This window comes from Amblyraja radiata, chromosome 21, assembly GCF_010909765.2.
Source record: "Amblyraja radiata isolate CabotCenter1 chromosome 21, sAmbRad1.1.pri, whole genome shotgun sequence".
NCBI lineage: Eukaryota > Metazoa > Chordata > Chondrichthyes > Rajiformes > Rajidae > Amblyraja > Amblyraja radiata.
Window position 1 is genome coordinate 13,911,917 of NC_045976.1, and position 14,892 is coordinate 13,926,808.

Genomic DNA, 14,892 nt, shown 5'->3' on the forward strand with positions numbered 1-14,892 from the left:
ATCTGCTGGAGGAACGCAGTGTGTTGGAGTGCACACTGATGCTGTTCGACGCTTTGAGCTCCTCCAGCAGGTTGTTTGTTGCTGCAGATTCCAACATCTAGTGTCTGCCAGATTATTGGAGCTTCTGTATTGTAGTTCTGGGAATTGGCATCTATTGCCTCTGCAGCCCCATCTAGTGGCAGAAGATAAGGAGGTTTGATTTCCCACAGAGTAGTAATGCACAAATAAGGAGCACTTGACATGGGTGTTCAATGTCAGATAGGGTGCAAATGATTACCGTACAAACGAACAACTCCTCTGATTCTGGCCACTCAGCTTCATTCAGACTTCAGGTTAACAGCTAAGCAGCAATATGATAACCTTGCCTTTACTGTTAGGTCCAACATTGTAATATTGTAAGTTTTCACTAAATATAATTCGATGTTAGGATTAACTTCTAATTTTATAACTAAATAGCTGTCTGAGTTGAAATAAATAAATCACAAGGCGAATGTGGGATTTAGAATCTTTCCAGTTGTAATATTGCTAAATATTTGGGTGCTTGCGCATTTTAACAATTCACTAGCTTAAATTTTGCAGTTCATTTTTTTGCAAACTTCAGGCCAGAAAGCAACAGAGACTATTTTGAAGGCACCTAAACCTCCTAGTTTATTCATCTGTTTATTAGACTGAGACCTGGGTGTGTGACAATCCAGCTGAGGACACTTTACACAGAATCTACAATTGCCAAATGAGCATTATTTGACTGCTGCTGATGAGATCCGAGTTTACTGTAGAACCTGTTAATTCCAGCAGTTTACTGGAATAATACAGTGAGTTGTACCTTGCCGTCAACATCAGCAGAGGGTGGTCTGCCAGAGAGGAAAGTCAACCAGCTGCCAGAGGCAGGCTTTCTGCACCCAGCTCAATCACCTTCCATGAACTCATCGCTATTGTTTTTCCTTCTGTCCAAACGACATGAAAACGAATACATTCATTTTTAAAGTGACAGATTTATGAATGCATATGCATGTGTGCATACACGGGCATGTGCCTGAGTATGCGTGCCATAGACATTTTAGTGCTTTCTGTGTGTACATGTTCTGAATGTTCAGATATGTATCCTCTAGTGCTTTTCAAATTCAGGTTTGTTTTTGTGTGCTGTGAGTGAGAATATACGCATGTGTACTCATACAAATCTGCTGTATATAGTGCTTGTATCTTGCCCAAGATACACCAACATTTACTATGACAAGGTCTCAACTATAACCTGATTGTGCAGGCTTTCAATTCCTTGAACAGTCTTCCTCCATAAAATTGTCGTTTGATAACATTTGATCATACTCCTGCTGAGCACCTCAGAAATATCATGAGTCTGGAGGTTCTATGAATTTCAAGTCACGTCTGTATATAAATATGTGTGAGTGTACAGTGATGTAGATGTGTGAGTGCATGTGTGGAGAGAATTATTGCAATCACTCGGTTGTGTGGATGACACCTGGGTGATTTGAATGGCTTGTATAGATTGCTGGGGTCAGCTATGCAACATCATTGCATTTTATTTGTATTGTTGAAATTCCATGCACACTGTAAAGAAGTTGCCATGGTTACAGTTTCCACTCAGTGAGAGAGAGGATGGGAATAGTGCTGTTGAAATATTTTTAAACTGCCTCTGGTTCGTGAGAAAGTACGTGTAGTCAGGCTGCTTGGCCCAGATTTTGGATGGCGTAGGATATGGTGAGAGGCATAGTAACAAAGACTAACACCTCAAATAGTTGGCGTTAATGATTGCTAAAAATTCAGCAACTTGTCAAGTTATGCAGAATGTCAACAGGGAACTCATTTCCTATTGCCACATAGAATATAATCCAATGAATGAGATCCGCACTTACATTTCAGCGCCAGAAGATGACAATGTCTGAGAGGAAAATTACTGTGCAAGAAGGTGCCTCTGAATCTCAACGACAGCCATCTGTATGGATTTTATAGATAGATGCAGAGGGATTAAACATGGCCTCAGGTCTTCTTGTGCTTCTGATATGAACAGGGTTGGATTAAGTGCCGTTCCAGTCTTATTGTTATCCCGACAATCCTGGAGAATTGAAATAATCCAAGATTTTGCGTGCAAAGTTGGTTATTATCACGTTTTTTTTTAAGGTGCAGGCTCCAAGGCCAAGAGCTAATATTTCCTGATATCTGTCTTAAAGCCTAAAGATAATACTCATTTTTGTTGTGTTCAGTTTGGGTCCTTCATTGAAATGACTGTAAGCCACACTGCCATCTGTTAGCATATTGGCCTGACTGCAACTAATTGGCTGAACTGGGCATTTCTGGGAAAAAAAACTCAGTGCTTGTGATCTGGCTTGAAGTTTGACTCTCCTGCAGAAGTGTCTCAGAACATTTGGACTTGAGTTCAACAAAAGAGGGAAAGAAAGTTAGGCCCAGAATAATTATCCCCACTCTAAAGTAATTTGCTATTATTTGTGTGAAAAATGCATAGCAATTTCCAGTTAATCTACTTGTATAGTTAAGTGGTTCTATCAATCAAGAAGGGAGCATCTATCGCCAAAGATCTCCACCATCTGGTGGAGATCCTGTACCTCTTCTCACTGCTACTTTTGGGCAGAAGGTACAGAAGCCCGAAGTCTCACACCACCAGGTTCAGGAATAGCAACTTTCCAACAAGCATCAGGTTCTTGAAACAACCTGCACCACCCTAATCCAACCTCGGCAACGGAACACTAGGGACCAACCCATGCACTACCATGGACTTGTGTCTAACACAGTCTTTCTCTCTTATGTGCTGTCTGAGTCGATGTGCTTGTAATGTTGCTGCGAGCAAGATTTTTGTTGTATCTGTACCTCGCCAGAACCCGTGCACAATACGATAAACTAGACTTGGCTTGAAAAGTAGAAATTTGACAGTTACTATCCTCAGAACGAGCACCTCCAAAAACTATCCAATCACCATCAATCCATTAGATTCACATTTCACACGCCAAACAGCAAGCCACACACATATGTCAAAACTGCCAACAGAAATTGGCGATTGTCCATCCCTTTGCAAGTGTCATTTTAACATGTTGCTGCCGTTAATTGCTACTAAAAATGATAAGTTAAGAGATATACATGCTTACATATTAGCACCTATTTTTGATGCTCTAGACATGTGCTAGTGTCAGCATTAGGTCTAGAGTTGGAATAGTCACAAAAACAGTCAAAGGTTGGAGCAATGGTGATGGAACCAAGGATGAGACAGAGGTGTTTAACTAACTCCCTTCCCTCGATGGGATCTTTTCAACAGAAGCGGCTTTCTATTAACCGTTATGATGACAGCCCAGTTATGTGTAATATTCACTATTTGCTAGGCTGCACTTCTTGTTGACTGTGCATTAATAACTCCACTCTTAAATATCGATTTCTGTTGTCAAGCAAATAAAACTCACAGTGCACATTGATGACATGATTACATGTACCAAACGACACATTGATGGCATGAGTACATTTACCAAATAATATCGGGAAACAGCATCAATGTACGGGTAAGTCCCATCAGAAAGTGCCTGGTCCAATTTTCCATGCAAGATTGCAAATGGAGATAGTTGCGATCACTTTGACAGGGTATTATTGAATGAAATTCTGAGTGGAAGCATGTTATATCGTCCACTTATAATCAATTAGTGAACAACCATCATCAAATACACTAGACACTAAGATCATACCATGTTGAAGGCTACAAGCGTAACAAGCATCTTAAACATCAGGCCGATTACATCAGAGGTTGATGTGGGGCTGCCTTCAGTTCCCTTGCTGCAAATTTAAAAGGGAAAGAATGGAATTCAGAGCTCCTTCAATGGATACATCATGACACAATCTCTCTGAGCATTGTTCTGAAAGCAAGGATTCATTACTGATTGATGAAGCCAAGGAGTTCCAAGGGCTTCCACAGAGGCCGTATCCAGTGTCAGCACATAAAACCCTGGACCTGTCCAAGTGCCATCCCTGAACCATGTGCTGTAGGGAGCAAGCTGTATCTCCATTGCAGATCTTGCAAGCTCCAGTTTCACCAGTTCAACAAGGAAACACCTACACTTGGCCCACAGTGTGGACTGGGGAAACAAACATTTAACAGTGGACGCCACTAACAAATATGGAACAGTTCTCAAATCCAAGCCGCAGGAGCTTCGACAGCCATGACTTGAGAGCTTCGATCGCTGGCTGTGGGAGCTTCAACCACACCGACCGCCGGAGAATAAAGAGGAAGAAGTTTGGATGTTTTTGCCTTCCATTACAATGAAGAATGTGGCGAATCCACTGTGGTGGATGTTTATGGTAACTTTAATGTAGTTGTGTGTCTTGTTGCTTTTTTTTCGTACGGCTGTATGGTAATTTGCATATCACTGTACCTTAATTGGTACATGTGACAATAAAATTAATTCCTTTGAAACCTTTGAAACATGGTCCAAAGAATGGTGGTCCAAAGAATAGGTGGCAAGGTGACACAGCGGAAGCGTTGCTGCCTTACAGCGCCAGAGACCCGGGTTTGATCCTGACTACGGGTGCTGTCTGTACGGAATTTGTACGTTCTCCCTGTGAACGCTTGGTTTCATCCGGGTGCTCCGGTTTCCTCCCACATTCCAAAGGCCTGCAGGTTTGTAGGTTAATTGGCTTTGATAAAAATTGTAAATTTTCCCTAGTGTGTAGGATAGTGCTAGTGTAAGTCAGCACTGGCTAGGTGTGCCAAAGGGCCTGTTTCTGTGATGTGTCTCTAAACTAAACTAAACTAAACTCAGAGGTGAAATAAGAATGACTTCCATTCACCTCAAGACAGTAGTTGACTGAGCATATCATGTCATAAGGTCATAAAGGGCCTGTCTCACTGCGGGAACCTAATTTGCGAGTTTAGGGGAGGTTAGAAGAGTTTAGGAGAGTGTCATGGTCTTGTTGTATCGCCGAAGTAGAACACCTCCTACGACCTCCTTCGACTATGTAGAGAACCTCCTACGAATATGTAGAAGACCTCCTACGACCATGCAGAAGACCTCCTTCGACTATGTTGAAGACTAGCTTCGACCATCTATGATTTACTCGCCGATGCTCTCGGGAAAATTGGACACCGAATAGTGGAGAGTGAAGGCTCCAGAGTGAAGGCTCCTTCGACTTCAGACGACTACACCGAAAACAAACTACGACAAGCTATGAGTGGCTACAGCTCAAATGATAACCTAAAAAAATGAAGTCATGTTTACAATGTTATTTCACTATAAAATGGCTTGCAGGGTGTTTTTTTAAAATCATTCTGAGCCATGTATGCAAGGAAGGAACTCGTGAAGAAAATGATGGCAATAAAAATACAATCCCTGCTGCTTGCAGCAGCCCTTTTGCTTGTACAGCCGGAAGGCAGAAGGACAAGAACAAGGCTGAAGAGGAAGCCCAAGAAGAGGTCTCAGTGGGTGAAGCCCCTCTTCCAAAGGAGATTCAGGTTGGGACTGTATGAAAACCTGAAAAATGTGCTACATGAAGAGGATTTGGCTGCTTTTAAAAACAGCGCATTACGTGCTGCTCTTTACTTACCTTCCTTTTATCAACGAGCCATTGCAACGATGAAACGCGATATACTAACTATCTACGACTATCTTCGACTACCTTCGATTGCCTTCAACTGCCTTCGATTACCTACCTTCGATTGCCATGCCGACCTACTACAACCTACTTCGACTAAACCTACGAGTAAAAAATATCGATTTTTTCCATGCCGTACAATTTTCACTCACGGACAATTTTTCAGCATGCGGGAACTTATCTCGAGCATGAAGGAGAGTTAACAGTGACCTAGGACCACGTGTCGACCATGCTGCGAGTTTGTGGCGAGCTCAAACTCTTCTAAACTCGCAAATTAGGTCCCCACAGTGCGACAGGCCCTTAAGGAATAGGAGTAGGATTAGGCCATTCAGCCCATCAAGACTATTCCGCCATTCAATCATGACTGATCTATCTCACCCTCCTAACCCCATTCTCCTGCCATCTCCCCATAACCTCTGACAGCTGTATGGCATGGTAAAGTTCATCATTGCCTCCCTCCCCTTTAAATATGTAACATCATTTTACCACCAGGGGCACCGAACAATTGGCAGCCCCACCAACAGTCTGTTTGTATTGTCGGCTTTTTAAAAAAAAATTGTGCGTTTTATAAGTTCTCCGGTTTGTTTTATGTGGGTGGAGGGGGGGGGTCATGGGAAACTTTTTTTTAGTTTCTTACCTTGCCGGAGACACTATGTTTCCGGGCCACGTCTCCGGTCGCTTTGCAGCCTACCATCGATGGAGCTGGAGGCCTCCTCAGACTGACCTTGGGCCCCACCACGGGGCGCGGACTTAATATCGGAGCCGACCCCTAGCCTGGGATCGCTCCAACCGCGGCCTGCGGACATACCATCAAGAGCTCCCAGTCGGGAGAGGCTAGTCGGCAGCTCCAACGAACGCATGGTCTCGGACTGCCCTGATGCTGGGTTCGATCGCCTGGCGTGGGGGAGCTAACATCCCCCCGATGCAGGAGCTGGATCGCCCCGATGCGGAGGGCCCAAAACGTCGCCAACTACGGGAGTCAAGATCATCCCGTCAACGGAGGGCTCGACCGCGGGAGAGCTAAGGAAAGAGATTGAACTTTTTTTAGCCTTCCATCACAGTGAGGAATGTGGAGGAGTCTCTGTGGTGGATGTTTACGTTAAAATATGTTTTGTGTGTTCTGTTGCTTTTTATTTGTATGACTGACTTGGTAAATGAAATTCCTTGTATGTTGCAAAACATACTTGGCTAATAAAGTATTATTGTGATTGTGATTGTGATTGTGATATGACTGGAAGAAAAAAGGAAAGATATACAAGGGAAAATTGTTCTCCAGTCACGTTTCACAAAGTGCTTTTTTCCTGGGTACGTTAGAGCAGAATATGTGAAGCAGTTCATTCTAATTCGAGGTAATCCCTCCGCTTCTGTGCTTATCCCCTGCTTGAACATCTGTTGTTTCATTCTGGACTCCGGACAGAGCATTAAGTTTTTAATGGAAAGTATCCCTGCATTTTTTCTTCAATGTATCTGTCTTCAAAGAATGTGTAGGAAAGAACTGGAGATGCTGGTTTAAATCGAAGGTAGACACAAAATGCTGGAGAATCTCAGCGGGACAAGCAGCATCTCCGGAGAGAAGGAAGGGGTGACATTTCGGGTCTGAAGAAGAGTCTCGACCCGTCACCCATTCCTTCTCTCCGGAGATGATGCTGCCTGCCCACTGAGTTGCTCCAGCATTTTGTGTCTACCTTGTCTTCAAAGAACATTGGCAGGGATGAAGAACATGTGCACAAAGTCTGTCTAGACTGATGTACTATTTCTGCTGTGGTGCAGGTTCTCATCACAGCACCAAATTCATCATCTTGAGGTTAATATTTTTGTGAAATGACAATGCACGGGTGTTCCCAGACCTGTAAAAAGGCACAAATTATTTACACAGGGGGACTTCAGAGCTAATAAGCAAAATCATTCAATGAACACAATTTTTACTAAATTGTTTTTTCCAATGAATGATTGCAAAGTTTCCAAGCAACTAGATGAATGGAGATAATCGCCATTTTAAAGCTGCCCCAAAGGTAAACTTACATTTCTTTAAGAGCATCAGAGTAAATTAAATCATCTTCTTTCAGGAAATAGGTTAGCTGCAAAAAACAGTTCCTCCAGTATATTCTAAATGCAGTGTTTCACCATGCAACAAAGGTGCAGTTATGGGTCCGCATGGGGAAGTAGAAAAAAAACACAAAAATATGTCTATGTTTTACATGAAAAACAATGAATTCAAACTTGGAATCACACAAAACTACAGATGCTGGAATCGTGAGCAAAAAAACAAAGTGTGGAGGGACCCAGCAACATCTGTGGAGGGAATGGACAGACGACCTTTCAGATCGGGATCCTTCTTCAGACTGATGGAGGAGGAGGGAGAAACTCCATGTGGGTTAGAAGCAAAATGCACTTTGCTTTGACTTCAACTTTTCTGATTAGCTCTATTGTGCACAGACATTTGTTGGTTGTTCCCTTAGAGTTCTGCATGAATGGGAGAATGCGCTGAAGATGTGCAGAACAGGATAAGGTGCTGGAAGGTGGGGGACAGAGGGAACCACCCTCAGCAGATGCCCATTTTGACCCACAGTCTTCCTTGACATTAACTCAGCCTCTGTGGACCTTTGTTCTTCTGTAATTAACGACATCACTGAAATATGCCGTCTGCTCCAACCAAAACCCCAGAGTGACAGCCCCGTTGCTCCTGGCTCTCAAGGACAGTGTGACCATGAACTATATGTATCAGTATCCCCCTGGGCTGGAGCTAGAGACATATGCAACATCTCACAGCTTGCAGTCCACTGGGGCATAAGTTCTTTATACAGAGATTGCTCATTCTGCCCTGCAGACACCAAATGAAAAAGTTGGTACTTTCTACTGAAGATAAAACACTTTTTTTCTCCAGAATAAAAAGTTAAATTGCAGCTAAATTTTTCTTGCACTGAAAATAGATCGCTTTGTATAAATTTGATGATGACACAACCGTGGCTGGCCGAATCACAGGTGGTTGGTTATGAGTCAGTGTCTTGTATAATTAATGCATAATTTATATATAATTTATGTTTTAGCTGTTGTTTGAGCCTATGTGCCTGTGATGATGCTGTAAGCAAGATTTCCATTGTCCCTCACTGTGCATGTAACAATTAACTCGACTCAACTTGACTTTGATGTAGGATACCATACGGAGTGTATCCACTCTGGAGCATTCCCATATCCTGGGCTAGTTATGCTGCCTTCATTCAATGTTCTATGTGTATTTGGGCCACCACAATACAGCAAGCCAAAAGCAAAACACTGCACCTGATTGACGCACTAACTCTAAATATCGATGCTGTCTGACATGCTGAGTTTTTCCAGCATTTTATATTGTTACCAGACGACCCGTGGACCGTTGGGTCCCCGTTGTGATGCCAGTCAAAATGGCGATCTGAAAATGGCGGCGGGCCTGGCAACCCTCCCCAACTGCGCAGGCGCGGCTGATGGGCCGGCAAGTGGGAACGCAGTGGGCCCGAGGGGTAGAAAGTTATTTAAAGATTATAAAGGGAAATTAAAAATTGAACAAAACTTGTTACTGAACACCCCAGGCGAATGTTGAGGCGCCCCTAAAATATATATATATATATATATATTATACATACATACAAGATGAGACTTTTAGTTCCACTGGGTTAAAAGGGCAAACACTAAAACACTTCTCTTGCTGCTGCTGCACTTCCTGAGATATAGGAAAAGGTTTGGCAGGCTAGGACCTATGGTATAGAAGACTGGTTGATGATCCTATAGAGGTATATAAAATAGTAAGATTAAACGAGAACTTACCAGTTTGAAGTTTGATCTTGATTTTATGAGGAGTTACGATGAGCGATTACGTGAAGAAGGGCCGTCCGTCTGCATGCGCGTCAATCTTCAAAGCAGCGGTGTTAAATCACAGATAAAAAATAAGACCTGAGAATAGTAAGATTGTGAAAACTTGAACTTCCATATGACCTTGATAATATGAGGGTGGGAGCGGTGGGCACGTAATCGCTCATCGTAACTCCTCATAAAATCAAGATCAAACTTCAAACTGGTAAGTTCTCGTTTAATCTTCGGTCACGTGAGTGACTACGTGAAGATTTCAAAGCTCTGTGATTTTACGCCGGTTACGAATCCAGGCGTCACACACTGAATGGACTGACCATGGATGCGTGTAATCATTAAAGCATTCAGACATTACGTAGTTAAGTAAAGAAACTGATGCTTTAAATGAAAGAAAAGTTTTTTAAAAAGTTACCCCTCCCAACCTTGGGGGGGGGGGGGGGAAACTAAGGGACAGAACTTAAAATGGTACGTGCAAACACCCCCAGTCCGGTTATAGGTTTGTTATAAAACCGGTGGACCGTTATTTCATTCGTCCATCCTGCAGCCACTAGGATGTCGTCAAGGGGCACGTCCATAGCTCTTGCTGCCAACGTAGATGCAGCCCTGGTGGAGTGAGATTTAACCATATAAATGTTTACTCCTGCTACCGCCATTACCTCTTTTGACCATCTGGAGATGGTTTGAGTTGACACCTTTTGGTGTGGTTTTTTATGGCTGATGAGGACCGATTGTTCTGTGCCTCTGAGATTCTCCGTAACTCTCAGATAGTGGTGTTAGTATGTTACCACCCACACAACCGTTGGTCCTCTGGATATGCCAAGAACTGGTCTCCATCCCTGGCATTCCTGGCTTGCTCTGTTTATCAGGTTCCTGATTAGGAATGTTATGTTGTTCATATTGATGGTCATGTAGTCCAACCGTAGCTTTTGCAGTGTCTGGACTCTTTGTCAGTATACCACCTTCAGGGTTAGTTATAGGCGGTCCCCACAGTCAAAGTAGGGCTTGTACCACGCTCACATCCCATGTGTCAGTGTACCTTGGCCTTGGAGGTCTTAAATTGTAAATTCCCTTCATGAATTTTGTTGTAAAGGGGTGCGTTCCTATCGAACTGTGCCCTGCTTCCGGCATCAGATTGGAGGAGAGTGCGCCTCTGGCACTATAGATGCACTATAACTTAGTTTATAGTTATAATACAGTTGATAGGAACTCCAAGATATCCGTTATCCGAACTGTGTTGTATTTGTTCGGACAGTCCTATGCCTTGAAATGGCCTCCTCAGAATCCGCAGACCAACAAGTTATACGTTCATATAGTGGATGATTGCTCCCTGTAACTGGGTTCACTAGGAGGTCCCTGCTCTTGGGTACAGCCATTACTGGCTGGACTATAATACCCAACATTTTTGGGAACCAGGCTTGAGTAGGCCAATCTGGCACTACCAATATGCCTGTGGCTTAGTCTTGCTTGATTTTGTCAAGCATCGGTTTGTGAGACAAATTGGCGTAAAGCATACATAAACTTTCCTCCCCAATTGAGGGAGAAAGCATCCACTGCCTTGCTCCTGGATCCAGCTCGCAGGACACATATCTGGGTAACTAATGGTTAGTCTAGATGCAAATGGATCAACATCGTGTATGCCAAATTGTGTAGTTATTTTGTTAAATACTGTCTGATTCAACATCCATTTTGTGTTGTTATTAAACATTCATGATCCAGCATCTGTCACCGTGTTATATCTACCTCGTAGATTTCCCAAATATTCCTCTCGATACACCAGTGCCAAATGAGGTTCGACAATCTGTCGTAAGATACAGATTTTACACCACCCTTGTTAATGGATATATGCCACTGCAGTGGTGTTATCAATCTGAATTTGAACAAGCACCAGTTGCATATCGCTACAGAGAACCTTGAGTCCATATGTGCCCCCAACAATTCTGGGTATTGATTCCATGTGTTGGTGAATTACAGACTCCTGCTCATTCCATCTGCCCCCACAGCTTTAGACTGTGTTGGTGTCTCCCCATCCTTTGCCGCTTGCATAGGTCTGAAGAACCCTCGATGGCTTTCGAGCAAAATTTCCCTGAGCTGTCTCCCATTCGTTATCCACCATAGTTATTCAACAATGGCCTCTGCTGGCACTTCATAGTTTGCCTATTTGGCCTGTATGTAATCTGAGTGTTCATTCCTTTGCTTGCTGTAAGTTCTGGTAATGCAAAGGCCCGTACTGCTGGGAAAGCAGCTATTATTTGCCAATTACACTCGCTGTTTGCCTGATAGATGGCTGGAATTTGACTATCAGGTCATTGCAGGTTTAATTAATATAGTCGTTTGCCCCTAGGCATAGTCACCAACATATTTACTGTTTTTGATAGTAAATTCTAGGTAATCAATTACCCTAGTAGGTGTCAATTTTGATTTAACTGGATGGATGAGGTAACCAATTCTTTCAAACAGGGTTTTGGTTTGCTTGACTGATGCTTCTGCCAATTCTGGTGACACCAAAATGAAAATGTCCCCCAAATATGCCATTACTATGTGGTTTTGAGGCCTTTGTAGGCCCAGAATTGGTTTCCGTAGTTTTGTCAATCCATTTGGCAGATCCATACGATCCAGTTAAACTTCAAATATCTCCTGTTCTTAGTGAATAGACACCGAATAGTATGCATCTTTGAGGTCGATGCATGCCATGCGACCATTTTATAGGAAGCTCCTATACAACAGTGGTTAAACCGTAACAAAATTATTGTTTCTAAAAATCTCTACTGCACAAATGAGTTACACCTGGATGAAGTGACATCCTCTATCTGTCACATGTCCTGAATGGCAATCCTGCCCAAAATTACTGGGCCTGCCTCGAAGACAATTCCAGTCCGAGTTCCAAGTCTGCTTGGAACCTGTGTATGTTGTGCAGTAAAATTATCACGTTTTTATCTGTTTTTAAACCCCAGTTCTGAAATTTTTTGTTATTGTCATTTTGAACAAGAACACAAGAGTAAATTACCAACATGTAACTGCTCCACAATCCCTTGTTTCAGTAAACCCAGACCCACCTACCTCCATGGCTACCGGTGGTCTTGTGGTAAGCCCAAAGACCCCTGATGCGGATTCCTTTTCTCTCCTTGATTGGGAGTAGGACTGGTAAGGTGTGTGGATTCCATGTTTCTCCCGACCTCTGATTGGGTCTGGTCTGAAACCTCATCATACTGAGCCTGCCTTGTAGGACAATTCTGGTCATTATTTTGAGTCTGCCTTGAAAGACGACTCTGATCATATTTCCGTGCCCAGCTCTCAAGCTGCCACCGGATTCAGTGAACCGCTTACTTGGTGTGAGGTGTGTTGTCACCCACTGAGAGTGAGGTTCGTAGGCAGCCCTGCAAACAGGTGCTGCCGCAGGCCCCTGAGGATACCTGTGCTGACATGGCCCTTCCAGTGGACTTAAATGAAATTCTAGCTTTGGCCAGACTGAAAAGGACCATGAATGCTCCTCTCCTTAGGGCAGGCGACATTAGTGCAGCCCTGAAAACAGGTGCTGCTGCCTGCCGGTTTCCACAATACCCGGGCTGTCAAGAGCTAGATTCCATCCAGGGGAGCACCCAGTGGAACCTGGATGATTGCAGAAGCACTTATTTTCTGTTTGTTTGTATGGAAGCTTTTTATTCTTTTTTGCATTTTGGGTTGACTTAAGCAGTGCAATATAAGTAAAACTTACTTACTTACTTCCTTTCTTCTGCTTGTCCCTGGGAAGGTCCCCCCCCCCCCCCTTCTTTGTACTCTGATTCAGAGTGGTTTCTTCCACATGTAGTTCCCCCTCCAATGGGGAAGACATTGGGCTGCCCCATGTGCGAGGCTCCCGGCACCGGCACTTGCTGTAGGCCCCGGGCTTATACTGCTCCTCCTTCGGAGCAGATTATTGTTGGAGCAACTTCTCCATAAGTTGCTCCGTGTGGGAGAAGTCATCCTCAGACGCTCTCCGTTGAGGGAGGGTATCCCTCTTCCCCGGACTCATAGTCAACGGGTTTTTAGACTTGCGGGTGGCAATTACGTCCCGCAGGACAACCATGGAGCTCCTGCTCCCGCGCAAAGTCTGCTAATGTCGGGAACAAGACCGTCGCCCGCTATTTGGAAAGCTGCGGTCTTCGGCAGTCGACATCCCCGCGGGCCGTCTCCTCGACATCTGGGCTCTGAAAAACTTCAAGCCCGAAAGAACGCAGGTAAGTGAGTTCAACTTCCCTTACCTGCTCATCCCGACGGCCTGGGAGGCTCAATGCCTGCCAGTCCGTCGTGCGTGTTGCGTTCAGACGTAAATGACGCGCATGCAGACGGACGGCCCTTCTTCACGTAGTCACTCACGTGACTCCGAAGTAAAATCATGAGAGGACTAGCTAGAGTAAATGCATATAATCATTTACCGATGGTAAAGGAATCAAGAACAGAGGACATAGGTTTAAGGTGAGAGGGGAAAGATTTAATAAGAACCTGAGAGGCAACTTTTTCACACAGAGGATGGTGGGTATATGGATTATGCTGCCAGAGGCAGTAGATGAGGCAGATACAATAACAACATTTAAAACGTACTTGGCAAATACATAGAGAGGAAATGTTTAGAGGGATTATGGGCCATATGCAGGCAAATGGGACTAGCTTAGATGGAGCATCTTGGTCGGCATGGACGAGTTGGGCGGAAGGACTTGTTTCTGTGCTGCATGACTCTCTCTCTCTCTCACTCTCTCTCTAAGCTCATTTGGATAATATATATGGACTAATGCCCTGCCACCACATAACAAGCGACAGATCAGACCACGGCTGTGCTGAAACAATTCCGGTCCCTGGGCATTTTGGAATGGAAGTTTTGAAGTGCACAATGAGATTGCAGCAAAAAGTCAACATTACGAGAGTTCAAACCCTGACTCCGGTGAACAGCTGGAGAAGGGAATGGAGTGGAATGGAATGGGACAAGGATAGAAGTGGAAGGGGATAGAATGATGCTGCTGATGTCCCCCTCTCTTGGTGAATATGGGCTGGGATTGTCAATGACACTCACATCCCATGGAAGAATAGAAAAAACCTTATCTACAAAAACCCTACTCCACAATCTCACATCTGATCTTCTCAGACATAAAGGCATCATTATTACCATAAATATCATCCAATCTATGCTACTTCCCTTTGCTAAACAAATTCCACAGTGAAATGTGATTATTTTATCCCATAAAGGCATCTGTTCTATCTCTTAATATAAATTGATACTTTAAACATATGTTCTAATTATCACACAAAGCTCCTAAACAGTGTTGTGCATCTCAAAGTATCAATACAATACAATTACAATACAATATAATTTATTTGTCACTTGAACCTCATAGAGGCTCAAATGAAATGTTGTTTCTGCAGTCATACACACAAGAAAAAAAGACCGAAGACACAACACAATTTACAAAGACATCCATC